The sequence below is a fragment of the Panthera tigris genome, chromosome A3 (assembly GCF_018350195.1).
Source record: "Panthera tigris isolate Pti1 chromosome A3, P.tigris_Pti1_mat1.1, whole genome shotgun sequence".
In the NCBI taxonomy this organism is placed as follows: domain Eukaryota; kingdom Metazoa; phylum Chordata; class Mammalia; order Carnivora; family Felidae; genus Panthera; species Panthera tigris.
The window spans coordinates 3,890,739-3,905,132 of record NC_056662.1 but is presented as its reverse complement, the minus strand read 5'-3'; positions in this window follow the sequence as shown (position 1 = coordinate 3,905,132).

Here is a 14,394-nt window from a genome sequence, read left to right as displayed (position 1 = left end):
GGTTCCCCCAGGGACTCGAGGGCAGGGAGAAGGCAGGAGGCCAGCAGCTGGTCTGCTCATCAACGGGTCACAGTTATGGGCAGCAGAGGCTCAGCCCTGGTGGTTTGCTCAGAGATGGTACATGATGGGGCTTCAAACAGGACGGGGCTCTTCAAACTATCTGTGGTACAGAATTCTTTTGTCTTGCCACGTCATGAAAGACTGGTGTTTTTGTACAACACAATACAAATGGGAACAAAGATGCAGAAAATACGATCCGCACTGAAAAAAAAAATTTGTTCTCATGTTTATTTTTGAGAGAGAGAGAGAGACAGAGTGCGAGCAGGGGAGGGACAGAGAGGGAGACACAGAATCTGAAGCAGCCTTCAGGCTCCACGCTGTCGGCACAGAGCCCGACGTGGGGCTCGAACCCACGAACCGTGAGATTGTGACCTGAGCCCAAGTCGGCCACTTAACCCACTGAGCCACCCAGGTGCCCCTACGATCCCTCCCTTTTTAAATTATCAGCTTCAACAGCCATAAAATTAATGTATCAAAATGCTATAAAAGGTTCTAAATGCTCACATTCCATTCCATCAGATTAATAAACAGCTCAGGAACCCAGCCAGCTCTGCTTCCAGGACCACACGTCCTGGAACAGGACGGCTCAGATGACCCCGTCCCAGAGGTAGGGAACCTGGGATGTTCATCCATCATCATCCTGCCTGCAACTGATAAACGTTGCTTCTCGGGAAATGAGCCCTCCTCTGCAGACCTAGTGTGTTCCCGCAGCGGTGGGTGGCAGGGAAGCTGTCAGGCATGGAGGTCACGCCAGGAGACCGTGGACAGGCCACCGACAGCAGCTGCCACGTGAGAATGTTTTTGCTTCTTGGTAGCTCCATGGTCCCGGTTCCTACAGGGCGGTACCCAGACCAGTAACAGCAGCGTCCCCTGGGCACTTGCTTGGAAATGCGAATTCTCAGGCCCCATCCGAGACCTGCCCAATCAGAAGCTCCAGGCGTCAGCCCTCCAGAGGGTTTTGACGTCCGCCCAAGTTTGAGAGCTTCTGCTCTATTGCGTTTTAAAGCAATTAGGCCAATAAACAGTTAAGAAATGTCTTTGCTGTCGCATACAACTAATTCAAACTTAACTGAGTTTGGCTTTTTTCTTTCAAAGAGCTCAAAGTGAACACATTTTCCTAACAATTGCGTTATTTAAATAATGCAGAGGGTAAGCTATTTCCTTTTCTCTAAGCCACTCCAGTAAGTCCGACGCATAGAAAATCACTTAATCACTCTAGAATCCGGCCACGAAGGTCTGTATTCAGAAATGTTCGTGGGGTCATTCCTCTGTTAGATGTCAATAGTGGCAGACGATCAACTCTGTTCGGCAACGCGACACCTTCCTTTCTACTAGACCATTAAGCTGTCTGAAACGGAGTTCTCCCTGATTAAACAGGAAATGCCATCTACAGAGTCTGGTATCCATCCAGGGTCCACGAAGGACGGGACCCAGACGAAGAATAATAAAAAGCCTTTCATTTGCTCAAAGTGTTCCCTTCCTCAAGGTGCTCTCATATAAATAAATGATCTGCCGAGAGCCTGGCCATAACCGTGTGGGACAGGCCGAATAACACTAGTGACGTCTGCATTTAGGGAACAAGGAAATCGAAGCATGGGTGATGGAGGATCTGCCTGGATGGGTGCTGCTCGCGGAGTCCCGCCCCCCCCCCGCCCCCCAGCACCCTCCTTCTCTTGAACCAGAACCGGAACTTGGAAGGATTTGCTCAGTTCCGAGGGTTTCCACTGAGTGTTCTGCTCCCCCTGGGCTCCCACGGTGGTCACCTCACTGCTACTGAGCTGGGAGTGTCAACCCTGGGTCTGGCAGGCTGCCCCCGGCCTCGTGTCTCACCCCCAGGTGGTCAGCACGCTGTCAACAACTTTGGTGTCACCCAACGCGTCTGATGAAGGACTGAATCAAGTAGATCGTCGGCCCTGAGAATAGCAAAGCACACGGAAGCACAACGAACGTGCTTTTGCTATTTAATAGTACGTCTGTCATCTCTAAGTGAATAGCCCAAATCCATCTGAAGCCTTGACTCTTTGGCATTTGTGGCCAAGTGGTTGTCACCTGGCCTGGCTTGGCCCTCTCCCTCAGCCCTGCGACATTTGACAGTGTCTGGAGACATTTTCGGGTGTCACAGCTCGGGGAAGGGGTACCTTGGCACCAAGTGGGGGCAGGCCGGACACCCTGCTAAGTATTGCACAGAGAGTCCCGGCCACTGGTCATCCGGGCCGCAATTGAGACGTGCCGCTCTTTCCCCTACTCGGCCACACCTCGCACATCATAACGAACAAAGCGAGGCCCTGGAAACCGAGGCGGAGGGGAGGTGCCGACCCCCAGCGTTAAACGTACAGAGGTGCTGGTGAGTCAAACTGGTGTCTTAGTTCCTTCCCCTCTTTGCCGAAGGGAGGATCTTTCCCACTGAGGGTTCATTAGGTAGTGTCTTTCGGCTCTATTTCAGGCGACCAAACAACCAATTTATTTATTTTTTAATGGAAGTTTAAACCCTGACCTGAGGCAAACCGTATTGAAATAGGGATCAGGGGTGAGCAGGTCCCAGCTCCTCCTGTTCTGGGCGCACGCAGGCTGGCCGCCGGGCCCGGAGAAATTACCTTTCTAGCTTTAACGGCTCAGTTCCATCCGACGGATTTTTATTGAGCACCTGCCCTGGTAGCTTCCACGGGCCACCATTGGGCGGAGGGGGACGGGCAGAGAAGGTTTTCAGGCGAGGTACGAAGGCACGAGGCTCAGAGGCGGGGCTGATGAGGGAGAAGGAGGGGGGAACGTGGGTCCGGAGAGTTCTCCCTGCAGCCTGAGGACCCCCAAGGATGCCAGGTCTCTCCCCGCCCCCACAACTAGCCCCGTGCCCCAGAGAAAACTCTCTGAGGTCACGTGCAGTACGAGTTTCGATGGGCTTCGGAAGCCTGTGCGTCTGTTCGGTCTCCCTCGCGCTGCCCCTGCCTTCTTCCGCCTGTGCCCACAGACACTGGCACCAAAAGACAAGAACTTACGGCCCTCGAGCTCTCTAGAGCCCCGAGTCAGGTTTTCCGGTTTCTTGACTGGAGAAATGAAAGCAATCAGGCCTGCCTGCTGCCTTCTGCGTAAAAGAATACATTTCGGTGAAGTATTTGAAGATGCACCCCAAGACCAATTATTCCTGCCTGAAATGGACCGTCACAGACTCACCTCATGAAACACATCTCATTTGCTCCTTCCATAACCTGGTTTTCACGCACTGACTTTATTAGTGTGAAAGTGGGGTCCGAGCGCCCAGCGAGGGAAGTATAATAACATTAATGATGTTTTCTGTGCCCTGGGTGTCCTCCTGGATCTGGGGGTCGGGAAGAAGGTTGAGGTGGCTATGAACTGATCCCCACGAAGAAAGCGCAGATCCCACAGGGAGCAGACACAAGACAGAGGGAAATTGTCCTGGGAGTTCGTGAAGGAATTACCCTCCTTTGGAAAACTGGGCGGGATCCGGCTACAGCCCCGTGTCCCAGGCTGCTGGTGGGATGGGTTTTGACCCTTAGAGTGGTGACTTGGCTCTCCTGGTGCCCTCAATGTCTTTGCAGAAATAATCAAGGTATCTTTCTCTTTCTCTTAGGCCCCAGAGCAAGAGGTGAGGCTAAGGCCGGAGTGAATCTGTCCTACTGGGCGGGTACTAGATATACACCGACTTGTCACCATCCTGGAGAGGGCTTCACCCAGAGGCAGCTAGACAGGAAATTGGAATTTCTCCCCTCTCAAATTATTCATTATCTGCAACAACATCTTAATAAAACAGACAAGGGGTCAGTAATTGGTAATTAGACTGAAAAGGAACAGCTCAACTCAGCTGTGGAGCACGGTAACATGGTCTGACATACAGTGACATATAGACGGAGGGGAAAGGGTGCGGGAGGGGAGGCGCAGTGGATGAGACACCAGACGGCCGGCCCCGCGCTGTCTCTGCTCCGTCGGTGCCCATCGGGCTCGCGTTCAGGTGGGATGGCTTTTGTTGGCAGGGGCCGCTGCTGGGGCCTTTGACAGGCGCCCCCCCCCCCGCCCCCGCCCCCGGCAATTTTCTTTAACCGGATTGTAAGACAATTAAACAAAAATGAAATGTCTGTGTATTTCCATTTCTTTTAATAATGGCAAATGTGAAGTTTCCTGAGAAGCTTGCCTGGAAAAAGAAATCAGTCTCAGCTTTCAAAGAGGAGAGAGTGAGTGGGGAAACTCTAGGAAAACGCCTTTGTGTGAGTTCGGTGTTGGAAGGTGGAGAAAGACGGGCTGCCGCAGTAGGGGTGGGGGTGGGGGGTGGACAGGAAAAAACACAAAACAAAAACCCAACCCACCCCCTGGGCTATCACTCCCCACCGCCCCCCCCCCACCCCCTTGCTTATCTCCTGGCTGATTTCAAGATCTTGAGGACTCTGCCCCAGGCAGGGGAAGTCTTGGTCTCAGAACCAGAACTGGAAGGATGCTGCTGGTTTATCTGAACCCCGGGCTTCATCAGACCTGCGGGGAGTGTGGGAGCTGTCATTCTGAGAGCCGGTTTCGTAGCAATTGTAACTGTCTGGTACGTTCCGGCCGCCCTGCTCTGTAATCAAACGGCCACCTGGAGATTAGATGCTCCCGTGAAGAGTCATTGCGAGTGTCTCTCCCGTCTGCAGCCAGAGCCCAATTTGAAGGGCCTTCTGGTTGTCAAGTTTGTTCTCATTTTTCCTTTCCTCTTCAGAGATAATCACAAAAACAATTTCATTTGTCTGTCACGCAGGGAGAGGGAGAGAGAGAGAGAGACGTCGGGCTTAACAGCCCCGAACAGGCATGTGTATGTGGTTTCCTTCGGTTCTCTGCCTCCGAGTCAGGAGACCCGAGTTCGGGTCTTCCACGGGGTCCCAGTGGCCCCCGTTCTTGGAGCCACACCCCTGCACTTCACCCCGTCCCCCCCTCCCCGCACCTTCCAGTCCGCGTTTGCTTCCTCCCGTGCCTCTGTCCTGATCCCAACTGGCTAGCCACGTCCTTTCTCCTTCCAGACTTGGAAAATACCTTTGCCTCCAATTTTCCGAGCCAGGAGCACATTAATCTCTTGTTCCGAACTTGCTGGTTAACTTTTAGACCACCAGCGTAGAGCACCGCCCGGAGTCAGGTGGCAGGCATCCAGAGACGAGGGTGGGCCGGGAGAACATGGCACCACACGGCCCACCGAGAGCACGGAGCGTCGTGTTATCTCCCAGTCTCGGCACCGGCCTCACAACAGGCTGTTTCGTCAGTCTCCCCTGCCTGTCCAGCTGTCGATGGCGCTGTCGGAGGCCCCTCAGTCCGCTGCCTTGTCAACATGTGACTGGACATCACAACCTAGGAGGGGCTGGTGATCAGTGCCAGTCTCAAAGAGCTGAAAGATCCGGGGGTGAGGGTCCCCATCATCTCTCCGTGTGACGGGTCTGTTTGGCCGTTGCAGAGACAGAAGAGGTCTGGGAGGGTGGCTGTAGACCAGCAGAAGCCCACCCAATGGCACGGTGTCCCCAAGCAGTTCTGATGCTCGCGTGCCACCCCCCGCCGGAGCAAGCTAGCTCGGCCCCAGGGACAACGTATGCGGCCATGGCTTGGGCAAATAGTTCTTTTCCATCCCGATCAGAAAAGAAGTCTCGACACGGTTTGCACTGATGTGGAATACGTGCGCACCTCTGCAGGTGTGCCCCTGAGCTGGCTGACTGTCCCACCCTGTGTCACAGCGAAATCAGGGTCATCTGGACCCCTGCGGAACATCACTCTAATCCACTGCATCGGCAGCATCCTGTTGACCGGGCCGAAAGAGCGAGAGGCAGCCGGCCCCCCGGAGGCCTTGAGAAGACACACACCGCAGGGGGTTGGGTTAGGCCCCGTGAAGGTTCTGGGCCCCGCTGCAGTCAGGGGGCTCCAGCAGTTGGAAACATGCCAGGACATTCTCTCCAGACAGAAGGCAGAGAACTTACTGCACCTTGTACCTCCGACCGTCAAGGGAGGAGCATGACCCGTGTTAAGGTCTGGAGGCAACACATTCCACGCCTGGGCCCTGCTGTGGTCTGTGCGGCACAGGGCACCGAGCGGAGAGCTTCGAGTGGGCCTTCGAGTGGGGCCCGAGAGCAGGGCCGGGCTCTGCGGAAAGCCCCGGCCGTGGTGCGAGCGACTTGGCCGCACGGACCATCGAATCCAGCGGACGCCGTGAGGTTGGGATGCGGGTGGTGGGAAAAGGGATCGTGTGGAGCGTGAGGCAAGCCCGGTGGGAGCGTCACAATTCGGGCCTCAGCATCCAGGAGCCACATCGTGCGTCCGTCTCCACCGGAGAGGCCTACGCCTCGTGGAAAACTACTGGTGACGGAATGCCTGCCGGTGAGTGGGACATCACACGGTCGCGAGATCGTGACCGTCCATCACGAGCTGGGTCCTGGCCCTACCGAGCCACGGGGTTGAGCTGGCCCAACAACATCATAAAGCGGAAATTGCACTGGCAGGAGGACGGGCGGGACCAGGGGGTGCAAGCCAGCCGTGCGGGCAGGTGGCACAAGCTGTGCCATTCTACGTGCTGAGGGAAGTCCCCCAGGGGCCCCCTGCAAGGAAGGCCTTGCTCCCAGCTGCAGGGAAGGGGCCAGTAGATGCCTTGAGCTGTTAGCTCCTGCTCGGAGTGGCCCCCGCTGCTTTCTCAGGGCGGCCAATGTCCGGCCGTTAGCCAGGCAAGGGCACAGAGGCCTGGCCGTTCCGGACGGATGGGGACCGCCCTGGCATCGCTGCTCCTTCCCACGTCCCTGCTGCCAGCCAGAGCTTTGGGGGCCTGAACCCGGGTCGAAGTTGAACCCGAACCTGGTCCCCCTTTGCTCAGTGTCGCCTCTGCCTGGCACGAGTGTCGGTCTCTGATAAACGGCTCGTATTCGACTTCCATTTCAGCATCTGCTTTTAGAGAACTGAACCCGTAACAGAGACCCAGCAATCATCAGTGCTGTGCGTCTGTATACACTTGCTCCTCACTCAGATGACGGTCTGTGCAAGGGGAGAGTTGTTCGGTTTGGGACAGTTTTACTCCCAGACGGGCGGTGACTCTGCCGTCTACACTTGGGTTCCACGGTCAGCCTGGTCGCTCCCCTTCTGGCCCCCGGGGGCAGAGGGTGGAGAACATGAGAAGGAGGCACACCTGCTTCTAAAGCATCTGGTGGCCACACCCAGCTGTGCGGCGGGCTGGGCAGCCCCTGGTGGATGCCACTTGGACCACGTTGTCGCAGGTTGGGTCTTATGTCGCGTTCTGCCAGGAGCTGACCTTGATCCTGAGAACCGAATGCAAGTGGTTTATTTGGAAGGTGGCCCCAGGAACCCCCGGGGGGAGGTGCCGCGCAAGACCAGTGAGCAAGGTGGCACCTGGTATAAGTTGTCAGCCCCCCCGCCCCCCAGGTAATCCCGGGAGACCGGGCAGAGCCTGAGGTCATCCTTCCTGAGACCGAAGCCCCTGTGGCTCGTGGAGGGCTGGGTCCAGGGCATTCACCCTCTGACACTCCAGCGTTTCCCGTGCAGAGAGCCACAGTCCTTCACTTAACAGCTCTTGGCCGTGGACCTGAGCACTCAGGAAACTTGCAGCGTCTGCCCAAACACTCTTCCTGTGCGAGGACAGCCCAAACCCTTCACTCGGGGTTCTTCAACGCTCCTCGCTTAAACCATGTAAACAGGTGGACTCTCGAGAGAAATTGCACCCCTTCTCCTCCCCCTGCCTCCCTCTCTCCACACCACACGATTGCCCGGGTCCTGGGCTAGTCGCCCGGGATCAACAGGAACAAGGCTCAGCCCCAGGCTTCCCGAATTGCCCCGTTTGGCACAGAATGACAGACAGCTGGTTTGGAGGGACGGGTAGATTTCGTCCCGCGGAGAGAACGCCGCTGCCCTCGCTATGAATGTCAAAAACACCCGTTTTATTTCTAAACAGACTCGTCTCCAAATACTGTCTTTTTGTAGTTTATCCGGAAACGCGAACACCCGCGGGTGGAAGTCGCGTGCCCGCGTTCGTGCGCGTCCGGGTACACGCGTGTGTGCACGTTTGTGGCGCCGCTTTTCTGTCCCGGGGAAACCTGTGCTTCCCACGGCGATGGAGGAGTGATTTTCTTTGCCTTTCAAGAGACCTTCCGCCTCTCGAATGCAAACACAGCCGATCTACCTTTCCTCCAGCTTTAATAATAGTTTTGTGAAAGCCCCAGGGACTCTCCCTTGCCTAACCTTCAAACCAGATTTACAAGTCAAGGAATGTTAGAAATGAATTAATTACCCCACTAAATACGAGCGGGACACAGCACACATAAAAGCGAGGAGAGAGGCTCTTATTTCCCATGCAGGAAAGGTTACCAGAGAAATGCTCCTGAATTATTCTTCCTTCCATCACATCTCCAACGCATTTAAAAGCCATATGCACCGACTCATTTGCATATTCTCTGCCTCTCCTCTCCCCTGCAGATGCACACACACATCCCTGCAGCAGAGACACATTATTCTTCATGTTCAAGGGTGCGCAGGGAAAGCCCCGTCTTTCTCTTCTGCAATGGGCTTTTGATTGCCTTCTTGATGCAGATGTGATGTTTCGCTCTCAGCGCCAGCGTCTGGGAAGCTCAATGTTTATGCGCCGCGTGAAAGCGACCACGCACTTTGCCTCTTGCTCGGTGTGACTCAACCTGGCTCAGCCCTGATTTCACCGACGCCACTAGAACCACCTCTAGAAACTTCTCGGGGAAATTCAAACAAATGACAACGAGGTTCTCACCGCTGATCTCCCTGTGAGCTGGCCTGGCTGGGACGGGATTGACGGGATGGAGGGTAGTGGTGGCTTGATTTAAGGGAAGATTCTAGAGAAAAAAGAAAAAGAAAAGCCTCACCCCTCTCTCTTCAAGCACTTGACTTAAAGTTACACTAAGACACGCACACACACGGGGAAATTGGTACCCAAGCTTTTCCACATCGAGCTGCACTTTTTAGAGTTCTACCGGCAAATAAATACTAGAAAAGTGAGTTCAGGACTGAGGGCCATGTTATGTCAATTGTGTAGACTGCAGCTTTAGAATGAAAGTTTCAAGCTGTAACAAAAAAAAAAAAAAAAAAAAAAAAAGTCTCTGAGCCACAGTTTATCCAATATATTGAATCCAGATTTCGTCAACCACAAAAATGTCATCCCAGAGACCCTATGCAGAAACATGTTTTCTTCAGAACTTCTAAAGTGGAAATCAAATATACGATGAAGACAATTAGATGAAATTTGGAAAATGCCAAACCCAGGAGACCTAGGGCAGCTTTCGGCGGGGGCCCATTTGGGAAGGAGATTCATGCTTCCCAGGAGGTTGGGGCGGTGGTTGAGGCGGGTGGGGGTCCAAAGGGAAGTCTTGCAATTGCCCAGGACAAAAAAAAAAAATCCAGAGTATTCGCGCCAACCGAGCGAGAGGGGGCAGGGCTGCTTTCGATCTGCAGTGTTGCAATTTTCTTTTGTAGGTTTTCTCGTATCTGATCTTGATAACGCAGGTCAGGACGATAGGGTCTCTGCCACCGTGCACACGTGAGTCCCAAACAATGCTTGCAGCCGCAGGGGAGAGAGCGATTTTCATAGCTTGGCCTGGGCACAGATTAGGAGGGAGACACCCCCCCCCCCACCATGGGCTTGCATTTGGAAGTTCGGGTTGGCGTGGCCTGGGGACGTGGGGGGACAACGGCTGTGCCCGGGCCTCCGTCTGGCTCTGCCTTCCTCGCTCTGCTTCCCTTGCTCTCATGGGGACAAAGATGCTTGCCTTTCCGGGTTGAGGTGAGGATTACAGAGAGAGTGTATAAAGTACGTTTCTGAGAAATTAGTTATCTTAGCAGGTACTAGGATGATCTGAACAATCCTGCACCTGAAGCCCCAGGAGCTGCTCGTCTCCCACGTGCACACCAGTCTTGACCAGGCCAGTCCTAGAAGCCAGTGTTTTGGGAACAACCTAACAGTGGCTGAGGTTTGCTGAGGCACTGAGTCCTGAGCCAAAGCACTTCTCAGGGCTCACCTCCTTGAACCCTCACGATAAGGAAGGTCCTCTCCAAGTTGTGGTTGGGGAAACTAAGTCACAAAGGAGTTGGAAGACCATGCTTCAGAGAAGGGGATTGGAACCCAGGAGGGCTCCTGAGCCTCTACAGACCCTATGCCCTCCTGTCTAAAACTTCCCCCATCTGCAGCAGCTACAGAGGTGGCTACTTAAATTAGCTAAAGATGGGGCGCCTGGGTGGCTCAGTCGGTTAATCGTCCGACTTCGGCTCAGGTCTGATCTCCCTGTTTGTGAGTTCAAGCCCAGCATCGAGCTCTGTGCTGACAATTGAAGACTGCTTGGGATTCTCTTGCTCTCTCCCTTTCTCTCTGCCCCTCCCACACTCACGCACGCCCTCTCTCAAAAATAAATAAATTAAAATTTAAGAAGATTAAAAATAAATAAATTAGCTGAAGTTGAATTTAAAATTCCTTTCCTCAGGGGCGCCTGGGTGGCTCAGGCAGTTAAGCATCCGACTTCACCCTGGTCACGATCTCGCGGTTCATGAGTTTGAGCCCCGCATCGGGCTCTGTGCTGATGGCTCAGAGCCTGGAGCCTGCTTCGGATTGTGTCTCCCTCTCTCTCTGCCTCCCCCCTGCTCTCCCTCTGTCTCTCTCTGCCTCCCCACTGCTCGCTCTCTGTCTCTCTCTGTCTCTCCAAAATAAATGAACATTTAAAAAAACCTTTAAAATTCCATCTTTCTAGCGATACTGCACACTGACCGTGCTTCTAGTAGTTAACAGGCACACATGGCCGGTGTCCCCCATACTGGCCAGTGTTGATATAAGCATCTCCCTCACTGCAGAATGCTTTCCACTGTGGAGTGGTTCAAAGCAAAGATGGAATACAGTCCTAACCTGAGGTGGGCTCTCCCCGTCGGCAGGTCCCAGGCCACCTGCTCAGCTTTTTTCTGCAGTTGGGTTTCGGTCTCAAAAAAACAGGGTGTCCTGGCTCACAGGGAGAGAGTATGGTGAGCTCAGAAGGTTTGCTTTGAAGACTCTCCTCCTTCTCCCCACCTGGCTTCTCATCCTGGCTCGGCCACCAACTTTCTGTGTGGCCTGAGCAGGGCCTCTGACCTTCTGTGTCTCTGCCTCCCCACGTATAGATGGGCAAGTGGGGGAACCTTGGAGCACCCTGCAAATCCCCTTTTGTTCCTTGGCTCGCTCAGTTGCTGTCTGTGCGAGGGGAAGGCGAGTCTTGGGTACAAACGTGACAGGCGCAGTAGGCTTGTGGGACATTTGTTGAAACTCCTACCGCACGCCAAGTTCTCCAAGCAAACTCAGTGTCGAGTAAGCGGATGACTGAGCCGTGGAGGGGTCTGTCCTAGGATGGAGTTCCCGGAGGGCGCCTCCGCTGGGGATTCTTGCAGTGAAGGCATGCTCTCAGCAGACGCTTGTCACCCTGTCGGGGAGTCAGGCATGGGACGGGAGAAAGGGCTTAGCAAAGAGGTGAGTTCAGGGCAATTAGTCTCAACCTGATCCCACACAATTCTGGAGATGAGTCACTCCTCAAGAGTTGCTCCCCGCCCCCTGACCCCCGCAGAGGTGAGAGACCTCAGCTCTCTGATCCCCACGTCCGACGTGCGTCGGCTATGTTCATGCACACATTCCATCGTTCAATAATCCCGGCCCCCCGTGAAACCGCAGGTGCGGGGGAGGGGGCTCCCGTCGGCCCGTGGCGATCTTCTAGAAGAGGGCTGGAGCGTGAGCTGTTAGCAGCTGGGGATGGGTGCATCAGCCAGGAAACGGGAACCTGGGTGGGCGCCCCCAGATTTCCCGACAGAGTTCCACCATCTCTGCTTCTGTGATTCCCCTGTCACTGAAAGGGAAGGCATTCCGTCCATGTTTGTGACACCCTTCTCAAGCCGGGGTGTATTTTGGTCCCTTCTAGTATCTAGTGACATCTCTTACGCAGCCGCTGATGTGTCCTCCCCAGGAAGAAATGAAGCCATCTGGTTCTGTATCGAGTTAGCCGTGCTGTGATAAATGACAGCCCAAAGGTTTCAGGCAGCACAGGCAGAGTGGAAAGTCGCCTCATTAACAAAGTGCGGCCCCGCGTGTTCTGAAACAATCCATCCCAAAGGGGGCTGCATTGATTAGAAATAGTTTCATTCGGTACGAGGCTGTGGCAGAACATCTGGCCGTCTGGAAGCAGGAAAGAGACACTCATTTGCCCAGTTCACCAACGTGTTTTGCAAAGCCTTGGTATTGAAGTGTCCCTAAAAGACAGAGGCCCATAAAAACTGTGCATTCGGCCTGATGCAAACTTCTGCACCGAGTTTCCAACGAAGGCCGCTTGCCCTACACGTGCAATACTTTTCTAATTAGTCCAAGTATCCCCTTCGAACAAGGCAAGGCAGTCCGGGAGGTTGGGAAAAAATTCTTCTCCTGCCAGACTAGAAAGAAAGGAGATGTTTCCAAGGAGCCACTCCTGTCTTTCATGGTCTGAGGACACTTGTATCTGGACATCTGAGACAAGCCTCTGGCTTCAGCTTTTCCGTCTTTCAGGCCTCGGATGCTTCCAACGGTATTGCAGCCAGCAGATTAAATAAGACAGTGATTAGGAGAACAAGAATGTCACAGCGTGTGCCTCTGCTTCCTAAGCGGCTGGAGCTGGGGCTGGGCCGGCCCTGGCTTCTCATGTCCGAGGCTCGGATCCTTTGGAGATGGTGCTAGAAACAGCATGGGGGGCCGACCGGGAGGGGGAGTTCAGAACAACCTGAAATTCAAAATCCCAGGGGCTGCGGGGCTTCGGGTGACGGTCCCCAAGGTTAATAGTGCTTAACCTGTCAGCCTCAGGCGTCCTCATTTGCAAGGGACTAATAACACCGACCTCCCACGATGCTGCTGTGAGAACCATCAAATGTATGGCCCGAACACTTCACACGTGTTGGTTGTTATCACTGTTAATGACGGTGACATTACCGGCCAGTGGTTCCCGTGGGGCTCAAAGGCAAAGGCCTGGAAGGATGGTCTTTCTTCCTGGGGAGCAACTTATTTGACCTGGATTTTCTGGAACTTTCTCATCAGAGGGTGTTGACATTTCAGGTGGGGGCCTTCACGTGCAGCGGGGCCCTCTGCAGAGCTCTGGGTAGGAAGACCCCACCCGGGAGTTGGGTTATCCGGCCTCCTACGTGGGACACTTCCATAGTGAGTGGGGGTCCCGCCCAGCTTGCCACACGGAAACGCCACTCTCTCCCCAGAGCTGAGCCCCTGAGAGCCACACGCTCTCCATGAGAGCTTCTGTGACCTTTTCCGGAAGGCAGAAAGGCTAGGAATGTAAGAGCGTAGGTCACATGGTGACCCCGGAGCTCAGAATTCTTGGACTCTGATCCTCCTGCTGATAAGATATAAGTGGATGTAAAAAAAAAAATTCCTCGAGAGAGGGGCCAAAGGGGCTCCCACGCTGAAAATAACCTTGCCTTGTCTCTTCCTTGGGTTAAATCTCTTCCATCTTTGGGCCCGTTTTCTACCTCGTTTCTCAGCTCACATATGTTTGCATGGGTTTAATTAGGATGAAACGTCCGTGATTCACCACACTCTTTGGCAAATGAAGAAAATAAGCACAGAAGTGAAGGCAGAGAACCGTACTCGCGGTGCGTCCTGATCACCTGGGATTCATGCAAATCTGTTTCCCCAAGGCTCCCTGAGGCTGCGTGGGATCCCCGAAAGAGCAAAGCGGGGGAGATGGCCTCCTGGGGGTGCCACTCGGGCGCTGGAAGGCGTTCTTCTGCTACAAGAAGAACTCGAGCAGGATGATGATGGTTAACAATAGCGTATCGTACGCTTAAGACTTGCCGAGAGAGGCGATCTTACGTGTTCTCGCCACACAACGAATTAAACAGGTAAATATGTGAGTGGCGGGTAGACCAGTTAGCTTGGTTGGAGAAATCCTTTCACGGCACATGTGTATATCAACGCATCACGTTGCACGCTTAAATCTAGACCATGTTTACTTATCAATCGCACTTCAGTAAAGCTGGGGAGAAAAAGAGCTTTCACTCTCTCGCCAGAAGCCCCCCCTCCATGCCCCACGCTCCCATCTTGCTGACCCATGTAATTCTTTTTGCAAGAAGGAAAAGGCCATTAAAAACACTTCCAGACACCCACCTAATGGACCAAACGATTAAATCCAACCACGTGCCTCCTCAGCTCAGCTATCTTGTCGAAACATGGCAAAATGAGCATTTGTCTCTTATTGTAAATGAAATATTTTCAAGGCCGCTCTAATTTGGAGAGCAAGATTGATGGTGAGCTTTCTGACTGAGCCAGATGAGGGGGGGCTGCAGCTATTGGGTAGCTAACTGAATGGAGGTTCTAGC